This window comes from Lytechinus variegatus, chromosome 13 (genome assembly GCF_018143015.1).
Source record: "Lytechinus variegatus isolate NC3 chromosome 13, Lvar_3.0, whole genome shotgun sequence".
In the NCBI taxonomy this organism is placed as follows: Eukaryota; Metazoa; Echinodermata; class Echinoidea; order Temnopleuroida; family Toxopneustidae; genus Lytechinus; species Lytechinus variegatus.
Window position 1 is genome coordinate 26,015,260 of NC_054752.1, and position 27,607 is coordinate 26,042,866.

The 27,607-nt window shown below is 39.1% G+C and overlaps 1 pseudogene; it reads right to left on the minus strand.

The window, feature by feature from the left end:
- On the minus strand, positions 1–27,237 carry LOC121426497 (annotated as a pseudogene).
- Positions 27,238–27,607: the final 370 nt, after the last annotated feature.

Here is a 27,607-nt window from a genome sequence, read left to right on the forward strand (position 1 = left end):
CAAATCGAGTTATTTTATTTATTTGTCTTAGGATAATACGGAAATTAGAACAGAGTCAACTTAAAAATACCATGACATAGTGATTGAAACATATCTCAAATGGAACCGTTTTAATGTCAACAAAAAGCACAATTTTGATCCCTTTTGATAATGAAAAGAAAATGATTTCCCCTGTCTCTATAAAATCATTAATCATCTCGACAAATCAGTGGCTATGTAACTCAGGTGGCAAACCACTTTTTATGCATTCATGTTTTTATTGCACTATTGTATCATAAACTAAGAGAATATTTCCATTTATGAAATGAATAAATATTGACTAAAACTAAAGTTAGTCAAGTCCAGGGCCCCGTTTACACAAATCTTAACGATCAATAGCAAATATAAAGATCTCATTTGTTCCTGGTCAGTATTTTAAACCAAAATCGCGTGTAGCATTGACCTTGATTGGTCATTCCATTTAGCGATTGATCGCTATATAATCTCTGTGTAACGAAGCTCTGATGTGTTTTTATTTTTGCGTGCGTGTATGAAGAAAATAACGTCACAATACAAGAATTAAGTGAAAATGAGAAAAAAGGGACATGATAATTTACATATAACTCAATAATCTTGCCTTAATTTTCCAAGAGGAATGGATGAAAACTAACGTTGGTCCTAAGTTTATATTTGGTCCTGCATATCACTGGGGAAAAAATCCTTGAAATACACACTGAACATAAAGCATCATCAATTCTGCAGTTTTAATCTGAACACAAAATAAATTCATCTCTGATTTTGATCTGGAAGTACGCTCAGATCTAGAATGACAGAATATGATGTCATATGGGTAATTACATAAATAATCAACCTTTTGTCAGTCTAAACCTTATTTCAATAACAGTACAAACATTTATCTTGAAATAAATTTATGCCAAGTCACATTGTATGCTATCTCCATGTGATTTCAGTGAATGTATCTAGAATGACCCACTGCTGGGTGGATAATGAGCTACATTCTTCGAGTATTACAAATGATTTTAAAACATCTTGGTCCAGTTTCTTCCTCAGTCCCATGCATAGACCTGTGAGTTGGTGCTGGAATGTTCCAATCTGAAGGAAATACAAAGACAAGAATGAGTTAAACTTCAGTTCGCTTATTGAATGCTGAAAGTATATATTCTTTTCATCATTACTAATCTGACAAATGTATACACAAATGCATTTATCGGATTCATTATTTTTAATATCCTGTACTTGTGAAGTGATTTAATGCATATCCTCACCATGCCGGCCTATAGGCATACGTGATTTAAATAGTCATTATTAGATCATACCTTATGTTACCTTCACAAAAAGGAATTGCACTTAATAAAGCAATGACAAATCTGAGGTTTTTTTCCTTCTTAGAAATTAAAATCCTTTTTGTAAATAACATTTCCGATTAATAATCCCTTTCATTGGTACTGACAAGGGATGGCACGACAGCCAACAATACTACTAGCTTTTTCATTCCAAATATAAATCGAATTCACCTCTGGCTTAGTTGCCCCCCCCCACCATATAAAATGCACTTTACAGTGCACCCATCTCAACCCCCCCCCCCCCCCAAAAAAAAAAATAATAATAATAAATAAATAAAAAATAAATAAATAGATAAATGAAATGAAAAATATATAAATAGATAAATAAATAAATTAATTAATTAATCAGTCAATTTTAAAACAATAATAATGATAGATCAATAAATAAAATAAATGACAAAAATTACAAACCCGTTCGTCATACTGCCACTGTTGATTGGTGAGTTGTTTATTGTATTGCACATCTTGACACTCCAGCAACATTACTAGACTGTCGCCCTCTATGGCCGTGATACAGAAATGGTCATGCTGAAGTTGGCTTCCCACATTCCATGAAAAAGTCTGCTGCAAAAAAAAGGAAGAAGTCAAGAGCAGTTGGTGGAAAATAATCATTTGAACATCAAACAAAACTGTATAGAATAAAAATAAAATAATTATATATATATATAATCCATAATAAAGATCACAAGCATGATATTGAAGTTCACATCAAAAGTAAAAAGCATCTTGTAAAAAGGTAACAGAAAATGGCGAAATACTTATGAGTAGGATATGACTAACAGCATAATAAATAATTAATAGTACTGCATATAAATATACTGTCTGTTGTGTAATTTGATTATTTTGCATTGATACCTCACAAAGTACTGTCTAACTGGCTATACTTAACATTTATATACATTGCAATTTCTTATAACATAATTAGTGGATAAACTATCATTTTGATTATGCTACTGTTTTGTATTCATCTTTTTGTATCACTCTTTCTTTTGTTTTATGTTTCCTCGAAATTTACATTAAAAAATTCAATAAAAAAATAACTGCTTCTATAAGCCAAAGTAATGTCACAGTTACACCAACAAACCGACTCCAAAGCGACCAATAATATGTCATTGGGAAATAAAAAGGGATATATAGGTTTGGTGGGTCTTGGGTTGATGAGCTATTCGTATTGTGTGACTGCGGCATAAAACCTCACCTGAGCGAGAGCACCTTCCCGGCATGCATTTACAGCTAGGTGCGCCCCCATACGTCTCCTATCCGAAGCATGGAGCACGTCAACGCAGAGATTGACCCCCTCGTTCATTATCTGCCAACAAAAGTGATGAAAGACATAAAACAAGAATTATCAGCAAAAAGTAATAAAGACAAGGATAAAGATGAATATCATCCTTATCATCATCATAATCATCCTCTTCCTCATCATCACTGCCATCATAAATTCACCATCACTATCATCATCACCATTATCATCATCAATATCACCATCATCATCATCACTATCAGCAACATCATCACCACCACCACCACCACCACCACCACCATCATCATCATTATCGCTATCATCACCATCATCACTATCATCATCATTCACATCATCAACATCATAACCATCATCATCATCACCATCACCATCATCATCATCACCATCGTCATCATCATCACTATCAGCAACGTCATCATCATAACCACCACCATCATCATCATTATCACTATCATCATCATCATCACCATCGTCGTCATCATCACCACCACCGCCACACTTTATGAACATGATTATCATGATGATAATGAACATGATGATGGTGATGATAGCGATAATGATTATCATCCTCTCTGGACTAGCATTAAAAAAACATCGGAGTTTTTCTTTTCCATTTTGTGTTTCATTTTTCTTTGCCTTTTGTCATTGCTAACATCAACGACAATATTAAAACAAAATCTTACCCTTCCAAGAGCCTGAAACTCAATTGGCAGAATATTTTCTGGATACACATTCTCCAAATACCACTCGAAGCTTTTGCACTTCAGTTCATCCCGCAGCCGAATCCTGGTTGAGATGTCCCCTGGATCAACTGCCTTGTACTCCGGCGTCAATCCGTAAAATAAGTGTTTCACTCTCCCGCCCCATACTTCCAGGACTCTTTTGTTGTTGCGTAGGAGTACTGCTTCTGGATCACCAGTGAAGTCGTAAGGCGGTTTGGATCTGAACACGTGACCTACTCTGGAACACGGAACTACTTCAAGACTTCCCCCACATTGCCATACCTATAAGTAAAAGATATATAAAGGAATATATAGATGAAATTCAATATAATTATTCAAAACAGATCATCAATCTTAATTCACGAAAAAAAAAAACAATGACGCGGCTTAATAGTAGACCCAGGTTTCCATGAAATTGGGAAATGAATATTCCAATGCCCCCATCACGATCCAAATTAAAGTCACCCCCCCTCCCATTGCAGCAGCCACACCATTTAGAATGATAACAAAGGTCACAAACCGCGTGATTTCTTGAGAAAAAAAAGTTCCATCAATCAAAGGAAATTTGCCTGATAAATATTTCCGCCGGAAAATAGGATTGGCAATAAATCTATTACGAGAACTGTCTCGGTCATGTCCTCATTCACCTGAGCTTACCAAGAAAACTATCATGAATACATTTTCATGACCTTAATGTTAGTGAAAATTTCTGATTAAGGCACATTGGGAGAAATACGGTATAATGCACAAAGGATTGAACTTATATGATATGATGGAAATACATATTCAGGTAAATAGCTTCCTCGTCTAAGTATTGCAAATCAGAAATTTCAAGAGCGAATCTGGTGGGAGTATCTTTGCTTGTCAAAATTTTGACAAACAAAATTTATACTTGTTGTACCCCACCCCCATTTAGGACGTTCTGTGTCCGCTCATGTGTCACATACTTTTCAAATCATTTAGATTGTGAATATTTTAGAAAATGATTAATTTACCTTGAAAGAAAGTTCCAAGTTTTCGCTGCCCCAGACATGCAATTCTGGATCGTAATATCCCAGCCTTTTGAAGAAGTTTTTATCGATGGCGAAAAGACCCCCTGCGATTGTAGGTGTTCTGTAAAAGACAAGGTAAGTGTAACAAAACATTATTCAAAGAAAATAATGATTATTGGTTAACCGATAAATTTCGCCTTTCAATGGTGATTGTTTCAAAACTCAAGCGGGTACATAATGAGGTAATACCGCTATTATGATATTCAAATTTATCAACGTTAAATCTATCACAAGCACTAAAATAATATCATTAATAATTTGATTAAATTTCAGGCAATTTAGTAATTAAAATAAGTATCAATTAAGTCTGTTCAAAAGTGTAATCGTCCCATTCGACGATCAGGCCTGCATTTTGTTATTGTTAAGAAAATGACGCAACAGTAAATTTCACCAGGAGTGGTGCCGCGGGGGAGGGGGGGGGGGGGGCGGGGCAAATGGATGGGGTAATGAGAAGGCATTAGGATTTCCGAAAATAGTTTTCGGAAAATTTATTTCGTTTTTTCTGGGGGGGAGTAGATTTTGTTTGCAAGACCATTCAATTTCACGAGCACAGCAACGTATTTGCGATTTTTTAATCTATATTATCGTAATCGTAAAGATGTTTGATTTTCGCCTAAATTTTTATCTGGTTATTCATTTTCATTCCTCACGTTTCATTTTCCTTCCTACTGCTTTTAACAAATTTAGAGCAAGACAAAAAATACATTTTTAAGATCTAATAATATTCTACCGCGATATTGGTGGGGTAAAAATAGCCAATGAAATGAAAACACATTTCTCTCTAACTGACAAACATACTCCATTAATTGAATAAAGACATTCGACATCCAAGGAAGTAAACATCTTAGTTGGCATGCCAACAAATTGTTGATTATTGAATATCCGCCAAGAGGATTTTTCTATAAACACAGTCTTCAGTTAAAGACAAGGGGGAGTTGGGAACTCTTGAATTTTAACGAGGTTGAAATCACGTTTGAAAACATGTTCAACATGTTTCAATTAAAAAAAAGCATTCAAAATATATAAAAGAAAGTTTGGACAAATGCAAAGTAATGATTACCTATATATGCACTCGCTGAACAGAAGGTCTCTATTGCACATGTTAAATAATTTTTGCCATGCATATCATTTCAGTTCAACTTCCTCTCGCAAAAATATATACCAGGCCCACACTTTGGCTCACGGTCTTGCTCAGATAAGCATGCAAAGAATCTATGATGGCATCGACGGAAATAATACTAGATTCCCGAATCAACATGATCTACATCAACAAGAATAATATTTATGAATAATTCGTATACATTTCTTTGGGGTTTTTTTTTTGCACAGCTGCGTGCATAATCAATTTTGGCATTGATCAGACTCATGAAATAATCATGTTTTTTGTTTTAAAAAAGGCCAAAGTTCCTTTAATTCTTCCCGCTTATGTAAAATATCAATCAATGCGTCTTTTGAAGCAAAGATCCATGTATGAATCATGTTAACCCAAACCCATTCACTCCTGAAACTGATAGGTTTACGTGTTATGTGTATCAGAAGAAGACAATCCAGTATTCACCCGGTTAAGCGTTTTTGCATTATACTTCAATCCCTCGCGCTGCTGTAGCTCAGTATTCTGCCTGAATCATCATTTTTTTCTCCCTCTTTTGTCACTAGATTATTTATTCTTTCTATTTTTTCAATGAAGATAATAATGCAGGATTGACATATGAATTTACGAATGTGTGTAAATCTGATGAAAAACAATGACTATGTTCTCGTTCAGACGGTATACACTGTAAAAACTGTGGGGGTTAATAGAGGACCACACCCTGAGGTGTTAAAACTACACCCTAGAGATTGAATATAACACCAAAGGGTGTAAATATAACAACCAAAGGTGTTGTAATGACATCTATGGGTGTAAAACTGACACCATCAATTTAACACCGGTGTAAAACAACTGGTGTGGTCCTCTATGTATACCGGTTAACACCACAATTTTCGCTTTGTAGGGAATTTTCGCTCAGCGAGTACGGAGGATTCAAGCACGAGGTAAATGTATTGACTGGGGTGTCTGCCATATGACAAAGAACAGCTGGAAAGTCTTTGTAGGAAAGTAATGAACCGGAACAGCGGTTCCACCTAAGTTTCGAAGCTGACGAAAAATTGCAAATATATAATTTGTTGCTGAGCGACCCCTCCCCCCCCCCCCTATTATTGCCCTGTCGTGATTGATAACACTATCAGTATAGTGTGGTTACTGGGACACTTAAAAATGTTTAAGGAAAATAAATTCGCTCCAACTAATATGATTGTTTTGAACAATGTATATTAGTGACTTATATTTACAGTAGATGAATGAATGAATAAAAGAAAAATTAAATCAAATTTTTGTATTCCCAAACATAATTATACACAACCTATTTAATTCCAATGTCAAGTTACTGGAAACATTTTGATTAAATTAGTTGACAGCTAAACACATTGCACACGACAAATGATGTTCCATATTATTTTCACACAAAATCATCCTTTCACTTTAAAATTTCAAAGAAATCCCAACGCTTAATAAGAATATAAAACGGCAACTGTAATGATGATTGCAATTCGTCTTAAGAATTATCGGACCTTTCACACGCTCACTCGAAAACTGTGATTTGAGTGAAATTTAACCGGATTAGAATTTGAATTCGTGATTGTGATTAGCGTTCGTGATTAATCATGTTCATACCTGCTAAAAATTCGTCACTAGCCTTAGTTTTCACTGAAATCATCATTCAAATTACGATTTTTTTACCGTGTGAAAAGGCGGTAAATGGGGGCCCAAGATATATTTTTTCACCTGACCACCCCACGGCCCTATACCCCTTTCAATAAAAGTGCCCGTCGGTTCACTTCATTTGAGAAGGAAAGAAAATGTACCATCTTGTCAGGCCTCACAAGAGGCTGGGAATCAAGTCGAATGTTTTTCTCAGATTAAACCAAATGTTCAGCAGATGTTCTGTTGGATTTCGATATATCCCGGCGCTCATCAGAAATGTGCTGCGCACGTGGCGATGTTTAAATGGCTCGCATTTCTTTGGGGCTGTCAAAATAATGTTCTGATCCTCAAGATGTAGGGATAGAGTCTTGGCTCCTTTATTTCCTGGTGGTGAACTGATTTAGTTTTCTTTGGCCCTTCTGATGAGTTGGCAGTGTTTGTGGACCCACACACACACACACATCACACACGCACAACAAATCTGAAAAGTCAAGAGCGAGTGACGCAAGTGAGCAAATTGTTACAATTTTGACATTTTCAAAATGAAAATCTGATTCTTTTTACTAATCATTTCTCCTTTCTTTTGGTAGTGGAAGTTTCTGGGCACGGCTCCTGATGTACATCTGTAAGCCAGCAAGCCACATCCAAATTATTAATAATTTTACTTTACTCTTCTATTCATTATGAATATTATAAATGTATGTATTTGCGGGGCATTCTTTTTAGATGAAGTTGTAAAGAATTTGTCCAACACATCTCCCTCATTTCCTAATTTCGTTTTGTGTCATGTTTGCCATCTATATTATTCTAGACCTTTAATTGCCTTTGACACGAATCCAACAAAAAAGACCAAAGCTAAGATAATAAAAAACAATGATTAAGACTTTTAAGAACCGATTTTATTAGACATTGTGATGTTAAACATTTATGTCCACTGCTTCCCCTGGAGCCATTATGAAAAAGATACAATAAACAAAGGCGTATTAAAATCGTCATAACGAGCGAATTGTTTGAAAGTGTGCCGATATTATGCATTGAAAATTGTTTTGATTTAAAAATATATATAATAAACAGAGACGTTTATACAATTTCCTTTATCTGTGATAAATCCAATTAACCCATGTACATGCTTTCGAGAACTTTTTAAACCTAGGGAACAGTACGTACCTAGGATTTTCCACAGGGGTGGGGGCAAATTCGTCCGCCCAAAATGTAGGATTTCGTACGCTAGTGCTAGGGAATCAACACTTTTCACAGTAATGACAAATCTGCGATTACATGCCTTTGAAAAATGGTGGGACCAACAAATTTAGCATTTAGTTCGAACAGCAAACTCCGAGCTGAGCGACAGGTACGTTATAATTGATTTACGAAAAAGAATTGACATGATTACGTCTAATAAGAATGAATATCCTATATTGATTGTGTCCCTCGTGGCAAGGACTTTGTAATTACGACGAGCTTGTAGCTTAGATATGATAAAAATCATCCAAAAGGGTTCCACGTTGTTAATGGCAATCTTTTTTTCATAAAAATCAAAATGGAAAAACACCTTCGATGATACTCATATTAAATAAACAACATCATTTATTCGTCATATTTATCATGATCTATTGTGGAATATTCTATACGTTTTAAGAAGGAAATCGGGTATAAAACAAAATGATTTCCAGTATCACGTATTGGTTAGGCCTGCAATATAGAACTCCGACCCACGGGGATGCTTTAAACAAACTCAATATTCTAAGCAAGGCTAATTGTTCCACAACATTTTTAAAGTTTCAAGCAATGATTTTGTTGCGGACTGCATGAGTGCCGAGAAGTCAATCACAGTCATATAGTTTTGCCGATCAAAGTAAAGGAGGTCAGGTGATCTGCTAATCATTTGATGTGACTCACAGCTCCTTTATCAATACAGGTATGGGAACATGCGCAATGTAAAATTATTGATCTATGTTCTGATTCCTAAAGGCACACTTGGAATTTAAAGCGTCCATATTTTCACAGTTTCGGCATTTTTGCGCCCGCAATATGCTAACGCAAGTTACAGACGCGCACCTAGGAATTTTCGGACTTCTTTGCCGAATTACCATTCGAGCTGAGGTTTAATTTAAACAAAAAGAAAAAAAATCCCATTTATTTAAACAACTGAATCTTTTCGGTATGGAATGTCAAGCAAATCATCACCCCTTGTTTTCATATGACAGTTTCTTGATGATCTTGTCTTTTCTGGCCATCGAGTTAGCCTGGAACAAGTCGGAAGTGATAGGTTATCCTATCACCTTCAACGACATCCCTCCAAGCACTATTGTTATTGCATAATAACATTCAAATTGTCATATAATTTCATTTATTATGGCGTCCTCGAAGCAAGGACGTCACAGTGCATAACCACAATTATCGGGTAATAGCATATTATATCCCACGTCTCTCGAAGCATGGGACGTCATATCGCATAACTCATAAGGTGATGGACGTCAATTTTCGTAGGGATAGCAAGGGTGTCGGGAGGCGGAAGGAGAAACGGTCTGTCCATCACTAGTGGTTTAACCAGCGGAAATACTTGAAGGATTATGGGGCGCTTCTAGACGCTAGGGAGCAAGAGGCTATTTCTTATTAACTTTTTGATCGATGGGGGGGGGGGGGGAGACCACCAGCGCGCTGGTGGTCTGCGATCAGTCTGAATGGGGTAGGAGTAAACACACGGGAGTATTATACGTCGCATTTATACCGCCAATCGCTGAGAGGCACAATTAAAGTTTGTAATGTCAAAATACCGTTAAGACACAAGTTTGCCCCCCCCCCCTTGAAAGGACTTTTTTTTGCTTTTCATTTTTTTCGCCGACGAAATATACTTAATTCTTGGTTGAAAACCGTTTTTTTTTTTTTTGGGGGGGGGGCTGTCAATTTTTTCATCGGGAACTTGAATGTGCCCTCCCCCTTTTTTGTGGGGGTGTTATCATCAGAAGAGTTTGCTTTATTTTCATCGGGCGAGTTTGCAATATTTTCACCAGTTGACATGAAATTGGAGGTACTATAAAGGGGCGACGCCTTGATTTTGAAATGGAAGTGGGAGAATTAGACCTTGTAAAGGTGAGGCAGGCGTAATGTAGTATCACATGACCTCGAATTCTCCCTTTTTATACTCTTCTGGAAGTTCTGCATCCTTTTTTTCAAATTTTATTCCTTTTTATTTTTTCTTCACTACTTAAAAAAAACATAGGGGCCAGACGTTCACCCCCTCAACTGGAGCGTCGCGCCTGGAAGTGTATATTCTTATCCCGATATTGTTATACTATTCCCTTATCGCCATTTTTTCAATTTTTTACCATTTTCTTTGATTTCAGTGGTTGGAAAATCGCAGGGATGGTCACACCATGTCAGTCTGTGCCCTCACGCTCAAAACCACCCTTTTCTTTGGCCATAGGTTCAGGATGACATTCAGACTTGTGACAAGGCCAATGACGTGAAATGAAAGTAAGATTGCAAGAAGCCGAATCTTAGGATCCTGGTTTTGAGGATCTTGAGATCTTTGACAGAATAGCGAGACAGACATCTTAATCCAGACTGTTTCCGATGTTCTGTAAATTAACCTCAACAAGCCCACCGCCTGGAAAGTTCAAACCTTGGCCTCGTCCAAACACTCTTCAACATCGCTTTCACCTTGGCTTGTCTAATCATTCGCAGTTTGGGCCGAACGCTGGATTGCAATGACAAACAAAACTGAAGGCCAAACTCCACCCAGACAAAAAGTTGATCTCAATAACATAAAAAGATCATAAAAAACAAAGCTGAAAATTTAATCAAAATCGAATGTAAAAAATGTAAAACAAAGTTTCCTTATTTTAAAGGTTTGCTTAATTTCAAAAGAGAGTTATAGCAACATCCTGGTATTACAGCAAATACGCAAATGAGGATGTTGATGACGTTATCAATCCAATATTTATTTTTCTTTTTATTACCAAAATATGAAGTACGTTGTTGGATGATGTCCCTAATAATAATGAAGCAAGGTTTGGTTCCTTCCTGAACATGACTAATTGCCATATTGTAATCAACTTTCACATATGATTTTGATGAATATTTCAGTGTTTTCAGAAAAAAAGTGTTAGTGCATGCAATTTTGTGGTAATCTCCAGTTAGTACTACTTAACCAACTTAAAGGTTGGTTTAAAAAAAGAAATCCGAGAGTGTAAAATCTGTTCCGTTTTATACTTCTTATCCGTCACCCATCCATCTCAATGGATCGCATCCTTAACTTCGTGGTGTCGCAGCATCATGCCACAACCTCCTCACCTCACTGGAACGGAGGAGCATAGGTCTATATGAACAAACTTGCTCTTATCCATTAGCTCATCCATCTCATCCATCTCATCGGATCGCACCCTAACCTAAGGAAGGTCGCAGCATCCTGCCACATGTTCATCTCCCGGAGAGGAGCGTGGGTCCACATGAACTCATTTATGTTATCCAAAACCAATTCATCTCATTGGATCGCATCCTTACCTTAGTGGTGTCGCAGCATCTTGCCACACCCTCCTCACTTCCCTCGGGGGAGCATGGGTCCACATGAACTCGGGGAACCAGCTGAAGCCACCAGTCCTTGCCATCCCTCGAATAAACGTATAGGAGAAATCAGAGTCGCTGATAGAATCAATGGCCGGGCTGACTACGCGAGTACTGCATGAAGGTGGGATGTGGAAAAACAAAAGAATAAATGAAGGATCAATCGGTGAAATAAGAAGGAAATAGATAAATATTGCACCAAATTATCACCTCAGAGTTTCCATTAAGCGCAGTTAGGCGCACGTATTTATTATAAATCATGCTCCCATAGAACATTGAATTAAAATGTTCAAATGTGTGGATTTTTTTGCGCGCGCGAGGAAGGGGGGGGGGGGTGAGTGTCGACAAAAAGTAAAGCTATATCTGCCATCGTGTAATTCAAACTTTCATAATCTTAAAACTCCTTTATTCAGGTATAAAAATAGGAAATTATACAGTAACCAGGGCAGAACTGAGAGTTCATACGTAGCAGTAAAACCAAATTACATTGTACATAGTTATTCCTTTCCCCCCACTTATCTTCTTATTTCGAATTGTACTTCATTCTTCTTCAACGTACCTGTTTCTGTTGATGCAGTCCAGAAGTGGTTCTAGCCACCCCTCGGTACATTCGCAATGCGAATCGAGGAAGACGAGTACGGAAGCATTACGACTGGCTGCCGACACTCCTGCGAGTCGCGACCCCACGACTCCACTTCGATGCGGCATTCGGAGCAATCGCGTAGGTACGGGAAGGCTGGAGACGTAGTCTTCGAGCCAGCCTTCATACCAATCTTCTGAAAAACAAAACATATTAATAATGAAAAGACAGCGAATAAACGTTATGACGCAATTACAGTTGATGCAGAATGAAAGAGAGGGGAATCAATTCGACAATTCGACAGATGTCCGGTCGCATTAGATATTAAGGATTTTTTGCAATTGCCACGGGGATCTAATTCTACAACATCTATTGAAAATCTATTGAAAAAGCACTTAATGACAAAACACTCATTGTCGAAAATCCGTGAATCAGAACAGCAGTGTCGTCATGAACTCTGGATAAACGAAATATTTTGCAAGTTTCATCATAGAATCCGCCCCGATAGCTATTGCTACTGGGACGATTACTCTTTAATACCACACAAGCAATACACATTATCGCGGTCATTAGTAAGTATTACACGCAAAATACCTTTGGAATTTCGTAAACCTATCACAGGTGACAAGTGACAGAGTAATTATTCAAATGTCCAAGCAAATGACGCGAATGCTGCGGAGGGGATTCGAACCCCGGACCTTGTGGTTCAAAGCCCGGAGACTTATCCACGGAGCCACAACACCTCTATATAAGCTAGTGAGGCGAATCCTTGTTATTTGCTATACCGCGACCAGTCATTAGAACTAAACATTAGTGCCAGTCATTAGCAAACTGTTGCACATTTGTTAAAATTGATGACCGACCACGGAATAGATTTTCAGCCAACCATATTTTGATTAGAATCCATAATCGCGCATACTATATGTAATATGTATATTTGTCGATGTAATACAGAAATAAAGTCGATAGAGGGCGTGACAATCATGGAATGACCTCTCAATAGTCTTTGCAGGTCCCTCTTCTAGAAACATCCTTAGGGACATTGGTCCTTATCATAATTTAGCAAAGGGTCAATGCTAACATCTGAAATGTGTCCGGAATGGCCTGGTAATGGTTTAGCCGGAAGGTCAAGCATGTCACGTATTATTGGAATCAATTAAACTGACCGTTACTTGCAGTAATGGTCAAGACTGGACACATGCTTTTGATTTCCTTTCGATGTAGGAAAGTCGCTGCAATCTCAATTCATCATGGCAATGGTGATAACGAAATAGGTTTACAGGAAAGTCTGACCAAGAAAACATTTCCTTGATAAGCTATTAGCTTCAGGTCGAGAATGAGGTGGATATATAAGTAGGCCTATATGGTTGTCCGATTATAATTCGTATTTTACATCTTCGAAAATTCTATACTCGATGTTCAATGAAATGAACATTCAACTATCATCATTCTCCTGACTTTAATCAGAAAATTTGAATAACCCTCTGAATCTTAAAAACGCGCATTTTTAGAAAACCGTGTTCTTCTTACAGAAAATATAAATTTATATGTCACCAAACGAAAATGCAAAACAATGCCTTACAAAAAATGGTATAATGTATGGAAGGTCCCTGATTTAACATCACATAATTATGACTGAACATGTTCGTGTAAAAAAACATGAATACTAAAAAAAATACAAAGATTGGGTTTTGACTGCTTTGGACTTAATTCAGCAAATAAAATTGATCTTATCACCAACTAATATCATACTACTCTAACTGTCTTCAATAACCATATAATCCATTTCGACTAATAGTCTACTCGTTCATCGCGTTTTGTCAGTACAGTACCTCCTTCGAGATTGCTGGCATCATCGACCAGCACGATCTCCTCCAGCAGATGTCTCGGTGATCGTACGATGACGCTCATTATCGTTCTGAGGAGCACGCTCTTGGCTTCATTGTGGAATACGATGATGACCGAGGCTCGGGGAAGGTCGTGACGGTATCGAAACATACGGCATCTGCGTTGTCGAGGACAATGAAGAATTAAAAAGAAGATAATGGTTAATAGGTCGGAATATAAAGAATCAGGGTTAGTTGATGCAGATTTCCTTAAAAACACGATAACTACAAAGGTCGTGAGTGGATGATCACCATTTGATCGAATTCACATGCTTTTCTTTCTTTTTCTTTTTTTTTGTCCCCTTATATCTTAGGAAACAACATTGAGCAGAAGAAATAAATCGACCCAAAACTATACTAATGACTTATCAAAATGAATGAGGGTCAGAAGCCTCTTCTTCGCAACGGAAAATGGGGCAGGGTTGGGTTAGGTCAGATGAAGTAACATGAGAGGCTGATGACCATAAGGAAAGGAGGAGTAGACTACAGAGTTGGTGCAGTGTGGACTTATATACTTGGATGTGGTTAAGAGGGCTGGCAGTGTTGGGTAATGTTACGAAAGGGAGTGGTAGTGTTAGGCGTGGATAAGAGGAGTGAGTTGTCAGTTCAGGTGAACAAGAGTTATAGAATTGATGAAATAACACAGGTTTGGCGGTGGTTTGTACTATCCGAAAAATGGCTCAAAGTCAGGAGGTGTTGTCATGGTTGTGTGGTGTGTTTAAACCACATGGATGTCGTCACTCGGGAGGCGTTGGGTGGTGTGTTCGAACCACATGGGTGTGGTCAGTAGGGAGGCGTTGTGAGGTGTGTTACAACCACATGGGTGTGGTCAGTCGGGAGGCGTTTGTGGTGTGTTTAAAACCACATGGGTGTGGTCAGTCGGGAGGCGTTGTGTGGTGTGTTTAAAACCACATGGGTGTGGTCAGTTGGGAGGCGTTGTGTGGTGTGTTTAAAACCACATGGGTGTGGTCAGTCGGGAGGCGTTGTGTAGTGTGTTTAAATCACATGGGTGTGGTCAGTCAGGAGGCGTTGTGTGGTGTGTTTAAACCACATGGGTGTGGTCAGTCGGGAGGCGTTGTGTGGTGTGTTAGAACCACATGGGTGTGGTCAGTCAGGAGGCGTTGTGTGGTGTGTTTAAAACCACCTGGGTGTGGTCAGTCGGGAGGCGTTGGGTGGTGTGTTGAAATCACATTAGTGTGGTCAGTCGGGAGGCCTTGAGTGGTGTGTTATAACCACATGGGTGTGGTCAGTCGGGAGGCGTTGGGTGGTGTGTTATAAACCACATGGATGTGGTCAGTCGGGAGGCGTTGAGTGGTGTGTTGGAACTTGGAACCACATGGGTGTGGTCAGTCGGGAGGTATTGTGGTCGGGGGGCGTTTTGGCGTGTTTGAGCCAAATGGGTGTGCTCGGTAGAAATGTGTTGCCAGAGGTACGGTAATTTACCTTGGAGGACGGTGATCCGGAATCGTCCTATTCAACGCCATCTGATCACTCGCAAACACATTGAACTGGTGTTTCTGGAATAACTCCTCCGCCATCTTCTTATCTTCAGGTGCAATCGCCACGCCCTGACCATTTTCTCCCGGGCCCGTCGTCCCTCCAGACATAACCCGGATCTTCGAATGGGAGAGTCCTCTTGAGGTAAATTTCACCCCTCACTCGGGCGACATCTCTGTTCCTATAAGTGATGTGACGTTCGTCATCAAAAAGCGATGATATTCCCCGAGTTCTGTTGATTTGTATAAACACCTGACGAGTTTCATCTTCATACCCACCTAGAAGCAAATTCAGAAACGAAATCATGGAAATTATAGGATATAATGTTGATAAATACACTGCTTGGACTTCATGCTCCATGGATTTTTATGTAAATGTTCATTTGGGCCTGTGTTATTATTGTAAAGGAATAATAATAATAGCTGGATTTATAAAGCGCTCTTTGCCAGAGGATACAAAGCGCTGCTATTATTACCCCGGCTTTAGCTCGAGCTACCATCATCGGCGCTCAGTGCATGCAAGGAATTACTCCTGCCGGGTATGCATTCACCTCACCTGGGTCGAGTGCAGCACAGTGTGGATAAATTTCTTGCTGAAGGAAAATACGCCATGGCTATGATTCGAACACACGACCCCCCGTTTCAAAGGCGAGAGTCAGACCCACCAGACCACGACGCACCCACTATGTACAAACTATTTACAACAATCTGGCAAAGCCATGCAACAACCCAGGTTATCCAGTTTAATAAATAGATCACAAAATAACTGACCGCAATTGCATTTCCCTTTATTCCACTTTCGTCCCAGAAGTCCCAGAAAAACAACTACATGTACCTCAAAAGGCACAAGTGATAGCCTGGAAACAAAGCTACTCATGATCTTTTCTTTTGAAATGGTAACCTGAAAAAAATATCAAAAAGGGAATCTTAGCACCTTCAACAATGCCATCTTATAGTCGGTAGGTAGCACATATTTACAGGTGTAACTCGACTCCGCAACTTGCTGGTCTGGAAAGTCCTAGGCCTTCACCAATAAAATTGATTTGCTCCCAAGACCAGAAAGGTGCACTGTTGCAGGTTTTAAAGGCGTTCTCAGTTTGGATGCACCTTTAAAAGGTGCGAAATTCATCCGATTTGTGGTTGTTGAAGCCTAAGTAAATTATGAGCTTCATAATTGATTCTTTAATTTCATTCCAGCAAATTTGCCTTGCAGTGGTGTCCAACACGATGGCGAATGCATGCCTTTTGAGGTCTGTAGTTGAAAATACCAAAACCATCTTGACTATGGATGGCTCCGTTCAATAGTTCAGATAGTTACATCAAACAAGATGCACTTTTAAAAGCAACAGAAATATCTGGTAATAGGAAAGTATTGGGCTATATTTCCCACGTAGCATGCGTAGTCTAGAAGCAGTACTGTCTATGGAACCCCGCAGACAAGGTCAATGTCATTGATGTGTATTCCGGTCAATATAACATGCTATACGCCTCATCACCACCAACGAACGTCGTATGATGTCTGAAGGCCAGATTGTCATTTGGTCTAAATCAATCCCATTTGGTCCAATGTGGAGTCAAAACAGTATTTCGTCTACGATTCATCTCATCGAGCGCTACGTTTCAAGTTCATTTCGCCTCTTATCATCCTTATTTTTAAATCGCTTGCCATTTTAAGTATAACCATCGTATGATCATACAATCATGTTCTAAAGAGCCTCACTTTACAGGAAGGGTGGAAGGGGTTGGGGTGGTGACTGACCAGTTTGAATCATTTCGAGTTGAATTGCAATAAGAATAGTATTGTGTCTCAAGAAAATATAATAAGTACAACTAGTATTTTTTACAGATATTCTTTAAACTGTGGACCTCCATGTACTATCACTTGAGTGGCGTTCCTACCCTGTCTACGTTTTACATTGTTGGTAGCAGCTTCTCATTCTTAAGTACCCAATCATGCCTATTCGGCTAATTACAAAATAAATCCAATATAGCTCAAGATAGACAATAATACAATAGAAAAAATCTACAATAGGGAGAATTCTCAATCTACACACTAAGATATTCTTTCATCAATAGACATAATTTCTTGAAAACGATTAATTTCGCTTATCACCACAAGGGGGAATATAAGTATTGCCCCTGTAGAATAAGATAAAATCATCACTTGACCTCTATGTTGTCATTGAAACAAAAAGCCTCGATGAAAAGAGGTCACTGATTCATATCGATGTGCTCCCAGGTGGGGGGACAAAATATTCCTCCTGATCATATTTCGATGCCCTTTTCATTTTCCTCGCTTTCAATGCCAACAGGATCTGTCATTGTGTCGCATATAACACGTCTCAGGAGAGCTGTATTGTTGAAATTGATTTTTAAATATTTTGAGGAGACAATTATGAAATCGGTATTGACGAAGTGAAATGTATGCATGCGTTGGTCTTCATAATATATAGGCCTATATAATCATATTGTAATAACTTTTTAAGTTGAGGAATCCACACGCTACGAGCATTTGTTTTCACTTGATCATTTCATTTCCATATTGAATATATTTATAGGAAAACATTGTTTATGAAACTTTTTGGAACCGTCACTCTTTCAAAATATGTCATTCATTGTAGTGAAAAATAAATAAATTTTCGAAAAATAGATGACTTGTGGTAATACATCAGGCCTATTTGTTTTATCCGCATTGGCAAGCCAACTCATCTCATCCCTAAATGATCCTGTTGTATTTTGCAACTGTTTAATTTTAAATAATTGGAGGGGTTGCTCATGCAATGCTGTACACTAATTCTTGAAAGCAACTAATTTCGAACAACCGATTCTTTGGATGTTCGTTCCTAATCATGCTAATTGTGCGTGAACTCGTAAGGGTATATAGCACCGGATTAAGCCCCCCCCCCCCCACCAACAACCATCATGGATCGCACCAACTTATATGGTTCCACACAACAATTTTTTCACCAAAATTTTAAAGGAATCTCTCCGTTGTAGGTAAAAAAAAAATTTCCATCAAGGACAAGGAGATCGAAGCACGATTCCCCCCCAAAAAAAAACAACAACACACTTCAGCAGATCTAAAAGCTAACTAAAACATACGAGCTCACAAACGATTTCCTGATACTATCCAATCCTTCGACAGAAAAATACTTGTATGCACTGTTAGAAAATTTATCCTTAGAATAAAAGACGTTCCTGCAGCAGAGTCTCGAGAACACCTGTAATCTTACCAGATTGCGTAATCTTACGGGAAATTGGTATTTGGTGTATGGAACCTTACAAATTTCCTATAATAAAACACCCTTTCTCCCTTTTTAAACAGACCTGTTCTGTTAAATTGCAGAAAATCCTGCTTTATGAATTTACAGAATAATTCTGTTATTTGCTTTTTGCAAAATCTTCTTTCCTTTATTCTGTAAAATCAGGGTATTTTTAACAGTGTGGGCACATAGAAATTGGTACTAATAAGCGGAGATTCGATCGGTTTTGAACCTTTCAATCGGAGGGTCAGGACCAGATTGCGACAAGTGATGACTCCCATAATTGCCTGTCAGTAATCCGTATGTGTTATTACAAGAAACAAAGTAGTGACATATCGCCCCCTTGCGGATTTAAGGGATGATGGACAGGGGTTTCCATAAGGTGAAGTTCAATATTTCAGATCGTGGCAATTCGGCTAAGAATACAAAGACGATATTTATAAACTATATTTTTAAGTCTACCGTTAATGTCGCTTAACTTGCTTGTATGTAAGCAGATGATGTTTTATTTTTCAGATTTACGAGACCCTCATTGCCACTTTACAGCAATGACAAGCCCCTCACCCCCCATAAAAAAAGTGATGGGAAAGACGAGGAATTTCAAAAGGTGAAGTTCATGTTGCTGTAGTGGAGTAGGTCCATGGTATAATTATGTAGTAATAATCATTGTTTTACTTGTTTGATTCATGGTCCTTGGTTGATTTAAGAGATTAATCGAAACCTTTATGACGACAATGACAATAGCCACCGGCGTCCCCATCCCCTAGCTAGTGTAAACTGCTCCATGAGGGTAATTATTTGTCCAACCAACATTGGACATTTCTTTTGGGCATTTTCATTTATCCATTGTGATGAAAATCTTGCCCATTCTAAAGTAATTGCTCCTTATTTTTTCAAACTTACTGGACAATATGCTTCCCGCTACTCCCCAAAATTGGTTGGACACATAGGCCTAATTACCCTCGTGGTGGTAAAAAATTTTACCCAATTTTTTACAGTGCCCCCCCCCCCTCAAAGAAAATGATTACATTAATTCCTTTACAAGGTGACCATGCCACGCATGCTTTACAGAACAGACTACGTTTCTTTTCAGTTGACTGAGGTAAATTACCTTGTTCAACAAAATGAACAAATACAAATTAAGGATAAAGAAACTCTAACTATATTGCAGTCAGATAGGCTACCGTTGGCATTAAGGAGCATTATTGCGTCATGAAAACATTCGAACAAAGACCTTCGTTAGATTAAATGCAAATTTGAAGTAAAGATAAAGACTGATGAATACTGAGAAACAACTGACATGACCGATGTCTGCTTAGTGTTGACATGGTTGAGGTAACGCCATTGTCCGAGATAATTAGTATTACAATGACAAGTCACCTACTGTCTCCAATGTGTTCATACAATTTTCTGAATGAAGTTATATTGCACAGTTCGATTTTTTCCATTTCCGTTATGGAAAATATTTACCAGCTTACAAGCTTTGACCTCTTTCGGGCTCCCCATGGCCAAAACTGATTCGGGTCAATTCTTGGCGATTCTGCGCTGAATCGGGACCCATTCGTCTGCATTGGGGGATCCAGCTTTTGGCGAAAGGGGGGGGGGCACTGCCGAGCGGCGCACATATTTTTGCACTTCACCGGCGCCATAAAAGAAAATGTTGACAAAGAAAAAGGGGTAATGCCTGACCCTGTCAAAACACGCACACACACACACACACATGCATATATATGACTCATATCATATAGATATATATGACTCATGAGATAGAGACACATATTTCACCGACAAATTAATGCGAGCGCGAAGCGCGAGCTGAAATTTTTAAAGTATACTGACCTGAAAACAGGAAAAGGTGCCTGTTTGGGACTGTTTGTAGTAACTCATGAGGAGGATACATATCTAACTACACAGATAATGCGAGTGCCGAGGGCGAGCTGAAATTTACTTATATTCTGACCAGAAAGCTTGATATTCTAAGCATTCTTGGTACCAATGATTAAGATGGGTATCTAAAAAAAAATGCGAGCGCGAAGCGCGAGCTTAAAATTGTGATTTTTCGATCTGAAAACATTACAGTTTATTGTACGTTTTAATAAAGAACAAGATTATATCCAACAAAAGATTATTGCAAATCGAAGCGGGAGTTCTTTTGAGGTTCAGAACTAAAAACGGGACATTCTATTCACCTATTTAATCATGAAAAGTATGGGGTTTTGCTACAGAAGTGATGCGAGCGCGAAGCGCGAGCTGAAAATTTTTATGTTCCAATCTGAAAAGCGGAAAATTTGAGCACAATTTTTAATAAAGAACGAGTTGTGTAGCTCAATCTCGTTTGCTGATTTCTGTGTAACATTACCATCTTATTGTTGTTGCACATGCGGAATTATTGGGGAGGGCAAAACGATCATTCTTGACCGCGGCGCCGATCTAGATTTGGTTAGCAATAGGCCCTTCTTCATTATTCTACCGGCGCTTATTTATTGAAATCAGGGGACGCTGATCATTCTTGACCGGCGCCGATTTAAATTTAGGCGGCGCCGGTTAAGACAAAGGCAGCGCCGATTTGTCTTGACCGGCGCCGATTTAAACAAGTAGTACTGATTATTTTTACCGACGTTACGTAAGATTCAGGCAGCGGCAATCCATAATCGACTGGCGCCGATCTAGAACCAGGAGGCCTCGATTATTCTTGACTGGCGCCGATTTTTAACCAGGTGGTGCTGATTATTCTTGACCAGCCCCGATTTAGATATAGGTGGCGCTGATTATCCTTGATCGGCGCCGGTTAAGAACTCAGGCAGCGCCGAGTTTCTTTACCGGCGCCGATTTATAACCAGGTGACGCCGATTGTTCTTGTCCAGCGTCGATTTAGATTTAGGTGGCGCTAATTATCCTTGATCGGCCCCGGTAAAGACTCTGGCAGTGCCGAATTTTGGCGCCGATTTATAACTAAATAGCGCTGATTAGTCTTGTCCGGCGCCGATTTAGATTAAGGTGGCGCTGATTATTCTTGATTGGCGCCAGTTATATGCAGGCAGCGCACTGCTACCGGCGAAGTTGTTGGGTAAAGGGTAGTTAAAGGAAAAAATAAGGAAGATGATATGATTACGCTTTGCTGGGGATAGTCTTTCCTTTACTGTTGCTAATGTTATATCAGTGTATAATTTTTTTCAAGCAGCGCCTTTTCCCTTTCTTTCCTTTATTTTTAATTTTCCAAGCGGCGCCTTTTCTTTCTTTTACTTTTTTTTTTTTTTGAGCGGCGCCGAAGGCGCCGCTCAAATATTAGGGGGGGGCGCACCCTGCGCACCCCCCTGGATCCGCCGATGGTCTGTATTCGGGGATCTCCCTAGTCCACCTCCTGGACTGTTGTTATTTTGTACGACACGACTACCAAACACCCAGCACACTACAACCCCATAACAGTACACGCATACACACACCCTGAATAGTTTTCGGGGAAAGTGAATCAGTGGGTAAAGTGAATCACTGGGGGTAAGTGAATCAGTGGAGGGCGCGGGCCCGCGCGTGTGTTGGTTATGGTTTGCCCAATCAGTAAAAATCGTCCAGGACGTGGACTAGGATCTCCCCGAATCAGAGACGAATAGGTTCCGAATCCGTTCGAATCAGACCATATTTGGGCAGCATCGGGTTAGGCCCTAACCCTAACCCTATACGGTCCGAATTTATTCGGGAGAATTCGGTTTTGTGGCCGAAAACGCATCGACCGCGGTGTAATACACTACAGGGAATCGAAGGTCGATTTCAAGAACTGTCAGAAGTAATCTATTATGGTGCTCGACGGAGAAACGCCTTTCGTCTGATCAAAGTGAAATGGACACTTTGCCCCTCGTTCATTGCTCTATTTGTAGTCAATAAAGTTTTTGACAGACATGTTCGGCCCCTATAGGGTGACAAGGTCAACCATTGCCCATCTGAGGGGAAAGAGAGTGTGTGACGATGAAGACTCTCGAACATGGTCGAACATTGTCCCATAGACCCTAAACTAGAGGGCATGCAGACATCTTGGAGAGAGAGTGCCCCTGACTGAATTTGAAGAAAAATGGCTTTGTCAGAATTTTTTGAAGGAAAATTAGATGATTTTTTTTAGATGATTAGATCATTTTTGTCTTTTTTTGGTGGGTGGTGTCAAAAACGTTTGCCCCTTGAGATATGTAAGATGATATTTTTTTTCAAAGCATGCCACGAAGGCGGGCAAATAATAATTGGCATTATCAATGCCATCTTTTTCCTCTTTTGGATGTGTAAGTTTACGAAGACTGTAGATGCCTTTATTAAAGCTTTATCAAAGTGTACAACACAAAAGCCAACCAGAACGGTTAATTGAATATTAATACCATATTTATCTTTCTTTCTTTCTATCTATCTCAAATTGTAAAAAAATAGAAACCTTTGCTGAACTTCGGAAGAGAGAGAGAGAGAGAGCGAAAATACTCATTTGGTCAGACGATCTCGAACCTTGTCGTTCGTTTAAACTTTAACGAAGCAGTTCCTTTAGAATAACGAAGAACATGATTTTAGATCAAAATAACTCTGCCTAAATAATATTTGTGCAGTAAATCCTGCCTAATAATGGTTTATTTGATTTCGTTATCGCAATCTGGGTCATGCAAAATTCATGTCAGAATCAATTGCAATACCACATCAATGTACGTCGGTAGTGGAAAAATATTTGTATGTTTGCATGCGTGTGTATGTGAGGGGGCGGACTTTGAACTTTGGAACGCTGGCGAATGAACTTTTAGTGTCTGATCGGATATAAATCATGATTTTGAAACATTTTGCAGATTACTCTTCGAGTAAGTTCAAATATGACCCGTCTGAAAAACCCCTTTTTTTTCTTTTAAGAAATACAAAGAAAAACCTTTAGAACTGATAAGCAAACTACAAAGGGTGAAGTCAAAAGCTCCTGAGGGAAGGAAAAGGAAATCTAAACATCGGGAATAGAATACCGTAAGGTAAGCGTTGTATAATTGCCTGTTGAAACCATGGAGACGCTGGCATACAGATTGTGGTGGGGCTAGGGGCCACGGACACCCCCACCTCCCCCCCAAAAGTAATGGATGAATGAATAAACAAATACAGGAATAAGTAAATAAATAAATGAAAAAACATGACACCATGAAAATTGAAAATAGTGGGAAAAGAAACAAAGTGAAAGAAAATTGGATGATTAATGATGTAATTTGTGTAGCCCTACATTGCCAACGTCTATCGCAAAATTGTCTCTATCGCCTCGCTCACTCATAACTTTGTAGAGATATTGCCCCCATAGCCCTCCCCCCCCCTATATTGATTTTAAACCCTGCACTATGACATCCACTCGAGAAAAGAAATAATTTGACGCTCAACGCTATCTCAGGCTGCCAGCTAAATTAAATAGTTTACGTTTAGATTAGAATGGTGATAAATTTGGAACCGTTGGGGTGCCTAAAGTGTACAAGGTCAACAGCGAATGAACAACATAACTGCTTAGAATGTAAGGAATGATGAGTCTGCATTCATTACATAGCTAGTACAGGTACAAAAAATCGTATAGGCCTATTGCCTATATGCTACCAGTCATATTCAGTCAAGAAACTACCAAACTCCTGCAGTATCTCAATGTTCCAGCAAAATGAGTATTTCATTTTTCCACAAGAGTCGGCACTCAAAGAAGAGATTTCAATATCAACGATGAGAAAGGATTATGGGCAGTGATTTACGAAAGTTCCTACAAGCTGCCTGCTATAAAAAAAATCACGGTTGGTAAGCCTAGCTGCAATAAAGCATGAAAGTTGAAGCTAAACATTAAATTTCAATTTATTTTCCCTCTTAATTTAGAAAAAAGGGAGTTTTATAGGATGGAGTCACCAAATTTTAAAATGCCAGTGCGACATAACACCATTCAGAAAACCTTTGATGCTGGCTGGGTTACGTCACTGGGGGATGCCCCTTTTACCGGTAATCCAATTCAGCCCCACCCCCAATCATCAGGAGAGGATGCGAAATTTGCTGACCATTCGCTGCGGTGTACGTTCCCCTATATCAAGAGGGTGTAAATTCAGTTACACACCCCCACAAATAAATATATTGACACCATTTTATTGAATCAAGCGAGTCGGTATGGTTCCAATATCCACCTCGTTATCCTCCATTACAACTCATCAAAGAGGTTCCCACTCCTAATTCGATTTTGCTGGACGCTCTCGTTGAATGGGATGCTCAGTCACACCAACAAATCCGACTCCAAACCGACCGATGGTTTGTCATTGGTAATAACATAGCAGCTTTGATCGGTCTGGAGTCGGTTGCGTTGGTGTGACTGTAACCGAAACCGACTCCAAACCGACCGATGGTTTGGCATTGGTAATAAAAGTAATAGATTTGATCGGTCTGTAGTCGGTTTTGTCGGTGGAACTGTCCCCAGCATGAGTTTGAGTATTGATCATTCTGGTTTCACACATCTCATTCTACATGTACGATCATAAATGAACACCTTCAAAACATTATTATTCTAATTCAGATTACAGAAAATAATAGAGCATGCATAATTGCAAACCTTTACATCACGAATCATGAACAACTTGCCTGATAACCATCATTGATATCGGTGAACATATCGACAAAAAAGCTTAAGCACCCTTCTTGGTTATGATTTGCTGAAGAGAGGCAAAAATGTTCGACTATTACCATGGATACTGTCTGATAAACGTCCTTTCATGAAATGCTCGGCAGCATCCAGCCCTGTTTTAAATTTCCACGAACTTGCATCACAATATCCAAGAGACGACCTTTACGAATTGGCCGAGTGAGTAAGAGCGAAGGAGCAACCCGAAAACCAATGTCGTCAGTTTTGAAAACAATGATCACATTATTTTGTAATAAATTTGGCGAATGAATGGCCTTTAAATTCAATGGAAATGTTAAAATTGAAATTGAAAAATCCAAAATGATTTTCGATCAACAAGCCTTCAACATTAATGTTGCGTTTCTATCTTTTCTTCTTATCGGGGGGGGGGGGGGGGGCAGTAGACCCAAAACCCTAACTAAGCCAATTCAATCATGTCATTGTCTATAGATTTTAATGGGTTGTTGTGTCTGTGAATACGGTGCAGTCGTTTAATAACAGTGCACGTGTAAAGTTCCCTCATATGATACAATTCCAAATAACATTCTACTGCCAATTGATATTTCCCTGATTGTATTAAAGCAACAATTACATGACTTCACTTGTTAATCCTGAAGGACAAACCACTTAGAGTATAACCCTGGAAAGATCTAAAAGTAATTGTTGAATGAATGTATCAGTTACCGATCTATTTGTTTAAAAAAAGCCCTCCCTCCTTGAGTAGAAATCAAAACGTGAAAAGGGCAGAAGAAGATAAACTAGGGAATGGTTAAACCATGGTATAATGGTGTTGTGCTTTGAATCGCCGAATGGTACAAATCTGTTTACGCTTTTATCCGTATGGTTTATCTCCCACTTCCCTGGTTTACTGCATCCTGAAAGCCCTAGCCGCACAAGAACCCCCCCCCAAAAAAAAAAAAAGAAGAGGAAAATTAAGTAATAGTTACCATTTTGTTGTTGCACTTTCGTCTTTACTTTCTGATGTCGAAACTTTTGGAATCCTTTCGGTTGTTTCTTATCCTCAAACGATCGCTCATCATATCTCCATTCATGTTGTGTTTCTTGATGACCATCTCCCATTTGAACTACAGGTGAAATATCAAAACTGGCAAGCGGGTTCTTCTGTTTCCTAGGCAACAGCTCATCTTGATTTATTCCATTATTAAATTTCCCGGGCCTCCGATTTTCAAAATTTGGCGGGAACTCACCGGCCTCATTTTCCGATGAAAGCTTTCTATGGGCGCCCCCTAGACCCGTCGACTTCGCGAGGGGATGCGATTCATCGAGCGCTTGGACCAAGGAGTAGTCGACGACATCGGCTTTCCTTTTAGATGCCCCCTGGATGGCGACATCACCACGACGTTCGTACGGTGATCGCGGTAACCAGACGAGTTGAACCAGGCAGAAAGATAGCGTCGCGACGAACCCCGGTCTTGAATGCGATCCGTAGCTTATGCATGCGACAAATTCCAAAGCTCCATGTCGTCATTGTGAAAGTATATATTTCTTTTCAGATTTAAAATGATTTGTTCGAGTCCGGGTTCGGGTGTTTCACTTAAGTCCCCTGGTTCGTTGATACTGACATAATGTTTCTCATATTGAAGTCAGAGCTAGCTATCATCGAAAACAAATCATCCCTGAGAATGAACAAAATGCACCAGACCCGACATAGATTCGACCATGGAGCAAAAAAAAAACAGAATCGTCTATTGTCTTTAAGAGGGTGACATTCAAAGAATTATTATCTCAATATCGAATGTTTTCCCTTGGTTTGCAAGTGCTATACTGTTATACCAAATGGCGTCAGACTCAAAGCTTGCATCCCAGCGCATTGTGCACCATCAAAATCAGACACTCTTCCTGACTTAGTCTTCAGCTCGTGAAGACGAAACTCGAGACGAAACTGAGAAGCTATTGAAGGAGCAATCACCAAATCAGCAACAAATTAGGAATAGGAGGAAATGCACACAAAGAGAAGCCGTATGGTTAGAAATAATTAAGGCAACGAAATCGTAGTAGTAATTTTTATCGCCAACTAATCGCCGACAAATTGCTTTCTAA